We start from the raw sequence: 11,496 nt of genomic DNA on the forward strand, positions 1-11,496 counted from the left end.
TTTTTTTCATGCTGTCTAGTGAAACAAAAACTGGCTGAAAACTTTTTTGAAAGTTCTCATCTGTTTTCTTTCATATGGTGGAATACGTTTGTTTTTTCTTCCCATCTGGCTCAGAAATGAAAAAAACATTCTTTGATTTCTTTTTCAAAATAAACTCAGTGTACTGCTACAAAGTTTGTGTGGAGATGTTTTGGGGTTTTTTTAGACCAAAACAATAAAAGCAAATTACTAGGCAAATAATGCTCTTTTTGGAGAAGATCTTGCATGCCATGAGGATTTTCTTACCCAGAGAACTTCCCAGAGGCATGTTAGTATTGCCAGCTCCATTTTTTGACTGGAAGAAAAAAGAGATTTTCAAGAATATGATTCATTTTGATATCTTGTTTTGGAGGGGGTTTTTTATTGGGGAGGTGATTTTTAGAAGTGACTTTTTCCAGTGAAACCAAAATTGGCATAGAGCAAATTATTTTTTATACACCTCAAGGAGGGGAGTGAGCTTTTCAGTGCTGAATTAAACAGAATGGTGTCCTTCCCCCATCACCCTGCATATGGAAGGCAGACATTTCTGCTGCTGTTTTGTAGAGCAGAGCTCAGTGTGATCACAGCAGAGGAACAGCAGCAGAGTAGAGCAATGTCCTGTGTGGGTAAGAGTTAACACCTGGCACTAAATTACCAGGAGACCCCCTTGATCAGAAACAAGAAGGTTAAGGACTGCTGAGACCTTTGACTCCTCTGCAGCTCAACTTCAACAAATCTTCCTGAAAACATACCAGCTTACACTTCAAAAATTATTAGGGGTTGCTTTGTCCCTTAAATCATTTTGGCTGCTCTTCAAAAACTTTATTAGGAATCTTCTTTTAATAACCAGTGTGAATGCAATTATGTCCCATTTAGACACATTTGTTCTGTTTCCAGTGCTGTCCTTTAGCTTAAATAGCATCTCTCCTGGGACCGTCAAGTAATTGTAGTGGTCAGTGTGGAGCCATTCATCATGAGACACAGTAAGGGATGGTTGGGAACAAACACATCCCTCTGACCAGCTGGGGAGCCCTGATGACAGAGCCTGGCTCTGATCCCACCGCCCAGGCCCACAAGGGATTATCTGAGGACACTCTGGGCATCTTGCTGAATGGTGGAAGTTTCCATACTCTTTTTTGTTAGTGTTGCAAGAGGAAAGAGAGCAACAAAATGGGTATAAAGAGTGGTTTCCCACTAAATTAGAGTAGGTTACAAGTGCTTGGCTTTTTATAAGGCAGTAACACATTTTATAAGGCATTTGAAAAATCACTCTGTAGATCTGAGCTTAAGCACACTTATTCTGGGTTTGCACCAGAGCAGAATCTAAGTTCAGGTTATACTTAGGTTCTTGATCTTCAAGAGATTAAAATCTCCAATTCAGAGATTAGCATGGGACTTCTACTTTTTCTATCTGTCCTGCCAAGGCACAAATCCACAGCTCAGGCATCAGTGTGATTCCAGGCTCTAAGGATTGCTTCCAAACTCCCTGTATTTGCAGTCATGCTCCTGCCAGCCCTGCAAGAGGTCCAGCTGATAGAAGCTGCAAGTCTGAAATATGACTTTGGAAGAATTTTGTTCAGGAATCCCTCTCATTCAAAAGTCTGGGCATATTGCAAAGATGACATTTCTTTAATTCCATCTCTATTATCCGCACTCATATCAAACGGATGATGAATTATTTTTCTGAATGGCAACAATGTATTTTTGTCCACTTTGGTTTTTTATGTCAAAATAAAAGCCTGGAAGTGGAAATCAGACAAAGCATCCTTGGCATTGCAGTATCTCACTGTAGCAGGCAAATAATGTTCCTGGATTATTGCCTGTGATAACAGCACGAACTGATATCTGAACAGACAGCTTCATGCTATCTGCTTGTAGAAGCAAACTTAACTACAGGCACAGCCTCGTCACTGGTCCATCTTCTGACAGGCTGGGGCAACCGTGTTTCCTGCTGTGTTTCAAAGAAACTGTAGGAGAGAAGAAGGAGAAAAGGTAAAGAGAGAAGAGCTGATGACAGAAGGGAAACAGAGGAAAAGAGAAAGGGACAGCTCAGGGAGTAGAAGAGAAAAATATGGAGAATGATTGAGGACGATAATGAACACTGATGTCCTCGTGGTTTCTAGTAAGATCAACCACAGAGGAGGTCTCTTCTCAGAAACATACAACTGGGCAGTGTCATAGTTCTCGTAATTCCCATTCTTGGCTGTGAAGAGAACACATCCCTGCCTTGCAAGAGAGGCATATCATTCAGTTGGTGCCTGAAGTCATGTAATACTTTCCCAGCACAAACAAAAATTCCTGGTGGCTCCAGGTCTTCTGGGAGCTGGGTCGAGGCTTTTGTTTTGGTGGTTGGTTGGTTTTTCCTACATGTCCTTTTCCTCCTACACAAGTTTTGAAACACAGAATATTTTCTAGTTTTCCATCTGTATTAGAAATACGAAACTCAACTTTGGAAGAGAGAACAAAAGCAAGAACATACAGTAGGTCTCCAAGCAACAAAACACTGTCTGGAAAATATGTCCACAGCAGTATTTGGACTCGCAGCTCCTGTTTCTATACTAAATTCTCATTGGTATTGACATTTGAACAGGTGCACTTTATGAAGTCAAACATGGATCTTTGATAAACAAACTTCAATGAACAAAAGGTGCAGAAATGTACACATGCTGAAAAAGAGGATGCAAAAAGGAGGTACCTTAGTTTTTATAAACAGACAGTTGTTGAATTTGAACACCAGAGGCACTTCAATTCCAAATACCCTTGAATTTGCTTTGAAGGTAGCATTTTTAAATGACCAACCACTGATTTTCCCCAGTTTTTAACTTTAAGATGCAAAAGCTGGGGACTCTCATCAGTCACCAGCTGGTGATTTCATGGAAAAAAACTAATTTCAAAGGCAGATTGGATCTCTGCATACCATTTTATCCAGATTAGCCATGTTAGGAGTGGGAGGGTGGTCAAAAGTCCTGGTCAGGACTCTTCACTAGCTGAATTAACTCTCTCTGTGTAGAAGGAGAGCACTTTATTTATTTCAGACATCACCACGAGGTCTCCCAGTCTGTGTCTATCTTGTGGCATCTTACATATGACAAAATTCTAAAAATAAAATAAAACAAGAAAAACCACAGGCAGAACAGCTGTTGTTCTACCCAGACAAAGCTTTGAATGAAAGCCTTTGTGACGGATCAGACTCTGCAATTGAAAAGCCATTTACATTTTCAAGTCTGATTCTAACTGTAAATCTTGAGTTATATATATGACAGATTAAAAGACTCTGGCCTCACTGCACTTCTCCCTGGCAAGAGTAAAACCATATGTACAGCATCACTTGTGGTTGCTTCAACTCTGTAGGTACAGATTTTTAAAGGACATGGTGATATATTTTTTCGTTTCCCTTCCCTTTATTTTAACATGCAGCAAAATCACATGCATGGCATTTTTCCTAACCCTCTGGTAGCTGGGACTCTGGCTCAGGTGACTGATGTGCTTTGATTTGCTCTTTTCCTTCAATTTGAGGGGCTACTGCACTATTTCCTTTGTGATCACACCAGCCAGGGTAAAAACCTTGTATGAATATACGGCTGTGAAACTAGGAAAAAGAGCCAGGAATGCTGCTCTCTTTCCAAGCACAGAGAGACAGTGAAAATGAGTGTACACCATGTAATAGGCTGCACAAACCCATCTGGAACTGACTCCCACAGCACTCTGGCCATGCTCTGGGCTACTCACGCCATGGATATGGGATGAGGAATGACAGTCCATGCACACGGAGAGCCAAGAAAAAGCTTCCCGAAGCCCAGGCAAGCCTTGTTTCTTTTGACAGTTTTATCACCATTTGAGAAGTACCTGGCTCTTGTACCAGTTGCTGGAGGCAGCTCTCCCCCTCCACCGCTGATGCTGCAGCCAAAGATGTTCCCATGCTCAAAGACCACAGATAACACTGGGTCAGCTATTTTCCAATGCACATGCAGCACCTTGCAAGGTTCAGCCCTAATTTTTGAACATTTTGAAAAAGAAGCTGAAGAAATCAGGAGAAGAATCTGATGCTCTCCTGGGAAAATAAAAGCAAAAACAAAACCAGAAACTACACTAAGCCTAGAACAGGTAAATTCTTTGATCATTAGTTAAAATATGTGATAAGTAAAGCTTAGGGAAAATATAGTATTTTTTGTAGTTTATTGTCAGTGTGACCAGGGCTGTCAGGCACCGGAAAAGAGCACACACCACACACTTCTCCTTCACATGAGATGACACTTATGAAAGGATACAAAGTAAAAAACCTGTGGGAGGACAGAATCAGACCCATTACTTCTCTTCAAAAGAGATTGCTGCCGGAGAAAGGAAAAACAGGAGGAAGGGATTTATTCAGGCATTTACTCCTAAGTGCTTTACTGCTCAGGGCCACCTTCTCCCGCTGCCAAGGGTATAGTCTCAGGCTGTGTCAGATATGCCACGGTGTGAACATCTCAGCAGTAGATGTGGCATCACAATACCTGTGGCATCATTAGGTGGCAGCAAAGAGTGCTCACCAAACACACCACTAACACCATCCAGCACCACACACAACCTGGACCTGATTTAGTGTGGTTTGTATAATAACAACTATAATGGCATGAACATTAAATTCTAGAGCATGAAATAAGTGCACTTGGAAAATATATTAATTGAAACATCAGCTAAAGGACTTTCAAATTGCCTTCTAATCCTGCAACTAATAGAGCAAATTATGTCATTTACATGCCAACCAGAGACAGAAGAAAAAAACTTAGAGAGCATTGTGGTATCAGCATTTGAATTTAATAGAGAAGCAGTTTTTTCTAGTAGTGCTCATACTGTGGCTGTGAGTTTTAAAATGGACCATCCCATGCCTAATAGGGAATTACTGAATGCCACTGTGGTTTAGGCAACAGAAGTTAGAGGATCTCAATATTTTTCACCTTTCAGGAAATCAGGTGAAATTTGCCTCATGTTTTAAAAACTCTATAGCCTTACAACAGAGGATTTACTCAGCAGATGTCCGTCCCTCTATTCACAGATTCTCTGCAAATACATTCTATAGAGTCCTTTCTCCAGGGAAGTCAACCAGAGTCAGTCCTGCTGCTGTCACACAAGATTTCTATGTGTAGCCGTCTGCCACAAAACCAGTTCATTTTTCTTCCAAGCTTGTCAGATATTTTTTTTTTATTTTATTTTTTTTTTACTAAATAAAACAGTAGTTTTCTATAATAATTAAAATGTGAGCCTGGCAGAGCTGTAGGAGATATGGGTACTACCATCAATTTTCTTGATGACATTTGGCAAAGATCTAAAGGCCTGGTGTGGTAAATCACTTAAATTTTTGCTTGGCTTTAATCAGATCATTGGTCCCATTGATCAATGTCTAAAAGATTCTTTACCCCAGCTTCTCTCACTATTCACTACAGATGCTAATGAATTTTTTCAACCAAAGAAAGGTTTTGTGAGTATTCCCACAGAAACACCTGCAAAATATTTTAAGAAAGTTGGCTGAAAGATGGAGTAGAAATATAAACACACAGAAAAAATGCACTAGTTCACAAGATATTTGTAACTGACTAAGGCAAACCACCCTTTGCCTCATTTACAAAACAGCAACTGACCCAAACAATTACTGCTTCACTTCACATAAGGCAGTGAATGGAAGGTCTATACTGAGTGGACAGGCAAAATAATTTAGGGGGTAGGATTTAAGAACAGGACTCTTTGAGGTCGATTCTATCCCTCCTTTTGTAAGAGCGGCAAAAATGTTGTGCTATATCTATAGAGGAAAAACATGAACTTGCATTGTTGCCATACATACTGCAGAACCAAGGTTGGGTCTACCTGTGAGAACAGGGGCACAGAAGTAGTGAGATATGGCAACACTGACTGGCTGCTAACAGCATCACCATTACTCCAGGAAGATCCCACCACCAGCACCTCTCAATTTCCCCTTTGCCAAATGCTCTCAGCTCAAAAATCTGGGATAAGATTTGTGTGTACTGCTTGCTCTGCCTCAGATGGCCTTTCTTGCAACACCTCTTTCTCTGATACACACTTTTCTCATGTGAAGAAGCCACAGAGGTTTTAAAACATTTTTAGATCCACAGCTTCACAAAGAAAATGGCCCTGCTGCCTGTTGTTGAAACAGAAATTAGTCTTCCAGCCCTGGATTTTAAAGGAAGGCTCCATGTGGCTATTTTAGTCTCTCTAGAGTCTAATAGATACCTGAATAATCTTAGGAACCTTCAGGTGAATATTTTGGAAAATTATTACTGTTCCCTTGGGTAACTCAGGGAAGTAATTTATATATGAAACTTAAGTAGGTGAGCTATATATAACAAGAAACAATGTGATTGATATAAAGCTGTAGTCAGGTATTACATTTTGTCATTTGGGTGTTTTATCTTCAGGTTAGAAACCACACTGTTACCTGAGCATCCCTACTGCTGTGAAGTACAGGGGCACCTCAGATTACTAATCCTACTCTAAAAAATTCAGGGGGAAATATATTTTTCCCTTTTGTTTGGTGGACTGACTTGGTGTGTTAGGCAACCCTTTGCACATATTTCTCCATGTAATGAGTTCTCTTTTTTTTCTCCTACCTGATCTGAAGGAGAGTAAAACAACTTGAAAACAAGGAGAAAATGTACCACAATGTCACTTAAATTGACACTTAGAGTCAAAGGAAAGTAAAGAAAGTGAAACTACTTCCAGTGTGTCCTCCCCCTTCAACTTCTTCCCCAAGAGCCAGGAGAATTTTCTCGTGTGGTAGCAAATGCTCTCCTTCAGCTGTTTGCCCAGATTCCAGGTTCAGCAAAGCACAGGAACTTGTCTAGCAATTTTTCTTTGGAGCTACCTGCATGCTTCAAATATATGCTAGCAGACTGTATTATTAACAATGACCTAGTGAAACCTTGTTCCTGAATTGTTTTTATGAATCTGTTGCTGTCACAGCTCTGAGCACAAGCTCCAACAGCTGATTTAAAATCCAAAACCATAGCTCAGAGGCTCAGAGTTTCTTACACTGCCATACAAACACTCTTGTTTTAATTACAAAATTGTGAAATTCCTCAACAATAAAAAGTCCAGTGGCCAGTAACTATGCCAAACTATTAGAATAGTTTGAGAATTCAAGTCTCATTATGAAGAATTCAATACCAAATGTTGTGAGGAAACTGAAACTGTTAATATAATGACTGTGAATATGCAAAGAGTCCAGACTTGTGAGAGTGTGACGAAGCAGCTAACTAAGGAGAGGAGTCACAGTGACACTGCAGATACTACTGTGCTAGATATACCTCCTGACACATGCAGTTTGCAACCAGGTTCATGGTTCTGTCTCAGGACCACAACCAAGTCCCAGAAGAAGTGAGAAGGTTGATCAATTTTGTCTTTAGTTTTGTAAGAAGCATCTAAGGTCAGGAGTCATCTGGAAAAGCAACAGATCTGGGATTATCTTGAGCAAGTCAATTTAGCCATTAGTCCTAGGCTGCAGCCTGCTGAAGGGTGGGTGAGTGCAATCATCCTGCCAGGATGCTGGTCTGCTCCACTTGCCAGAACACAGCACAAGAGCAGTAGGGGAGATCATGAAGTTACCTCTGTCATTGAGATCCATCCCACCTAATTCATAGTACTTAACTAAGTGCCTAAGAGATAGGCATACTTGTCCTAGGCTCTCTGTGAGGACAACAGACCACCACAGTGTCACTCTCTCACCTAAATCCTGAATCACCCTTTCATTTTATCAGAAGATGTGTTTATGAAGGCTGGGCTCCTCACCTAGCTCCACACATGACTGGGATCCAGGCCTTACTGAAGGAATAGAGCTATCTATGAGATATAAAATTGAATACAGATTAGTAGGTCTTCTACACCTTCCATCTCAATGCATCTGAGCCTGCCATTCCCACATCTTTTATAGGAGTGATGTTCAAGAGCTTTGCTTCAGGCTCTTCATCTAGGAGGGACGCAAGAAGAAAACAGCCTTACTACTCTGCCCAGTGATGACTGAGGACATCTTTTAAGCAGTCTCAGAGCCTAAGAGGGCTTTGCTATCTCAGTCAATGCCATTTTGCCATTGTGAGTATTAGCATTCTCTTCGTTCATTTGTTGTCACTTAGTTGTTCTCCTGCTGGGAGATTAGAGAGGACTTTCCATAACAGAGTCTCAGAAACCTGCTCATCACATGTTATGGTCACATAGGATACAAGGAGCCCTTGGAAAGGAGTTTGATTGCATCACCATAGTGCGTTGCACCATGGCAATAACACTTGATCTTCTGGGCCTGCACTGTCTTCTTTCAGCTAGAGAACAGCTCACCTTGGTGAAGGTGATTGTGCATGTGAAAGCAAGGGTAAAAAGCCTTAGGTTTGCTACAAATTGCAATGTTAAAGGACACTGGGTCTCCTCATGAGCTTTCTCCAGTACTGTATGACAAGCAAGGCTGCCTGGAAAAAGACAGCTTCTAATAGTAGCGAGCACTTGGAGATAACTGACAAAAATGTAAACACTCTGCTGATTCCAAGTCTGTTCAGATGTTTTGATTGAACAAGCTATACTTCCAAATGCCTTTCCATAGTTCAGTATGGAACTGTGTTTTAGTAGATAGTTGCACTAAGGAACTGTTCAAAACAAGAAAACCTCTGGGGCATTTATATCATGGGGAGGCATATTGATGGTGCAGGGATTTTAAAGTGATTGGTTTCTCTAAAGCAATAAGAGTGACTAATTTCCCTTTCAATGTATCCACATATTCTCAGTTCTCAGGTTTTGAAAGGCAGCCAAAGCAACATTCTTTCAGGCTTTAAGTTGATATAAATAAAGTATAACAGAGAGTCCCAATAGCAAAGTTTATCAATGACACATGCCTTAGTTAGAATTTACACACGGACATGGCTGGATTTTTCCACTTTGTCTTCAGATGTCTCTTAAAGAATGTCATCAGCTGCTGTAAGCTGGCAGTTTCCAGCCACAATCCATCTGAGAGGGGGACACAAAATCCCCAGGTAAGGGAAAATCTAGAATGACATTTGGAGAGCAGCAGGCTGAGGTGAAACACAGGTCCACAAAGAGCAAGGTACTTTACAAACTTCCATTTGGGTATGGAGAACTTACGGGTTGTGCAGTGTTAAAAAAAAAAAAACAACCAAAACAAAACCCAAACACAGATGAACGTATTCATAAAGTGAGCTGGGAGATGTGACACATACAGTTTGCTAATTCCCTGCTAGTCCTCCCTATGCTTTTTGGGTTTTTTTCCATGTACTTTAATAAAATTGCTAGCTGTAGGCCTTCCATATTTTAAGATATTATACTGAATTTCAGTACAGTTTTTAAAATATTTTTCCATTCTTTCTTTTCTTCACTCTTTGTTAAAGAGAACCACCATGTGAGTGCAGCACATAGTGATCATGCAGCAACTATACTAGAGGATCCTCTCTTGTAAATTATGCCCTGTGCTGAAGTACAGAAGAGATACAGCAGCTGACATTGCAACAACTTCTGATATAAAAACTTCACCCAGATAATCTGCCTTTTGGGGAGATTTTTGGATGAACTCCTGCTACACAGCCTCAGCAGAGCTTTTCCTGATTGCATCTCTGCAGCTTGAACTACAAGAGTTGATTCCTTCTTTTCCTCTTGCCTATGCATGTGACCATCAGAGGTTATTTGGACTGGACTAAACACTGGTAGGGACCATTTCCTCATTAACCAAGCCCCACACAGAGAACTATCGGGCACCCAAATTAAAAACATTTGCAGCATGGTGGATTTCTTCCAAAGCAGGCTGAACATTTGAGCTAAGATTGGCTCTCCCTGCTTAGGTTCTTTTATTCCTCCAAAGGTTCCTTCTCTCCCTCTCCACTGAGACCACTCCAGCACTCATGACTCTGACCCCTTCTTACATCTTACTCCCACTTCCTTCCCCTTAAGGGTGGGTCATCACACTCGCTCTCTTCACCTGTGTCTTTCTGGGATTCTCACTTTTATGACTTCTTTCTTATTACCCCAAGCCTGGATTGCTGAGTATCTTTGCTCTCTCATTTCAAATTTATAGTCAAAGAAAAGCTCATTTTCTTTGACTTATGATCTTTCTTGGCTTATGATCAGAATTAGTTGCCTACCTCTTCCACTGGCTTTTGTATGTTTTTTTATGTGTATATTCAAACTAGAAGTTCTTAGGGGCAGAGCTGTATTTTTTCTGAATATTGACAAGGAAGGGCAAAAAGGAGATGACAAGGAGGAAGGAATGAGCTTCAGTAGTGCAATCCACAGGACCTGAATCTACAAAAATGGTATCATTTTTCAGTAGCATAATCACAAAACAACAACATACTTCAGAATCCATACCAATGGCAGATGTGAAAGTAACCTCAGGCACCTGTGGTATAGAAACATAGGCATGTGGTCCAGAAGATGCCTTCCTGCATTCTTTAATAACTAAGTCTGACATTCTAAAGCACTCATGAATTAAATTAAAGGGGTTCCATGTCAGAGTATGTGCAAAATGAGAGGTATGTTGTAAGGAAATTCTAGCTAAAAAATGTCCAACTAATCCAAGTTCTCTGCTGGAATCACAGTAGTATTGTTAGGTTAGAATCCAAAAAATATTGCCACATGAGGAAAAGAGCTGCTGATAGCATGATTTTTGTGAATAGCAGCCAAATGTGTGATACCTTGCTTTTGAAAAAAGCCAGATTTCTGTAGTATTAGTAGCACACAGATACTAATTTTATTAAATTCTTTTGGTAAAGAAAAAGACACATTCTCTGCATTGGGATAAAGCAAACAATATACAGTAAACACTTCTGCAAGGTTTTGACTCTAAGATCAAATCCCTGCTCTCAGTCATTAAAGTCCTTAGTGGGTGATTTGACAACCATTGCCGTTTGTGACCATATTTCCACCTACGTGCAGATATAAATTTATATAAATAAAGTATAATACCTGGAAGTATTCCAGGTATTCTATGCTAGCAAGTCACATGTCCCAGAAAAAAGATGAAGAGTAGAAAAATTATTCATTCTCAGATTCACATGTGAAGCAGTCTTCTAGGTGAATTGAGGTAAATGAACCCTTTCTAGGCACTCCTACCAAATTATTTGAAAAATGCCACCAAAACGTATCAGTGAAACATGTCTGCTGTAACGGGTATGAGGGAATGGGATCATATGGTATATATTCCCCAGCAATTTATTCAATAAATTGAGATAAAATCCTGAAAGTATTAAATGCACCAGAACATCATCATGAGATTTAACAAACATAAAAATTATATGTATGTTCTGGTGAAAAGTGTAATACAATAATAAAATGCAGAAGGATTCTCTATTATTCACTTTATAAAAATGTTATTTAAGTTTTCCTGAGGGGCTACTTTTTGTGTTAATCTAGCTCCTCTTTCATCAGTCCACACATTATTAATTGTATCTCACCGTCAGTAACAAGCTACAGTGGCTGGCAGGATGCCACCTTAAA

This window comes from Coloeus monedula (genome assembly GCF_965178545.1).
Source record: "Coloeus monedula genome assembly, chromosome: 1".
In the NCBI taxonomy this organism is placed as follows: Eukaryota; Metazoa; Chordata; class Aves; order Passeriformes; family Corvidae; genus Coloeus; species Coloeus monedula.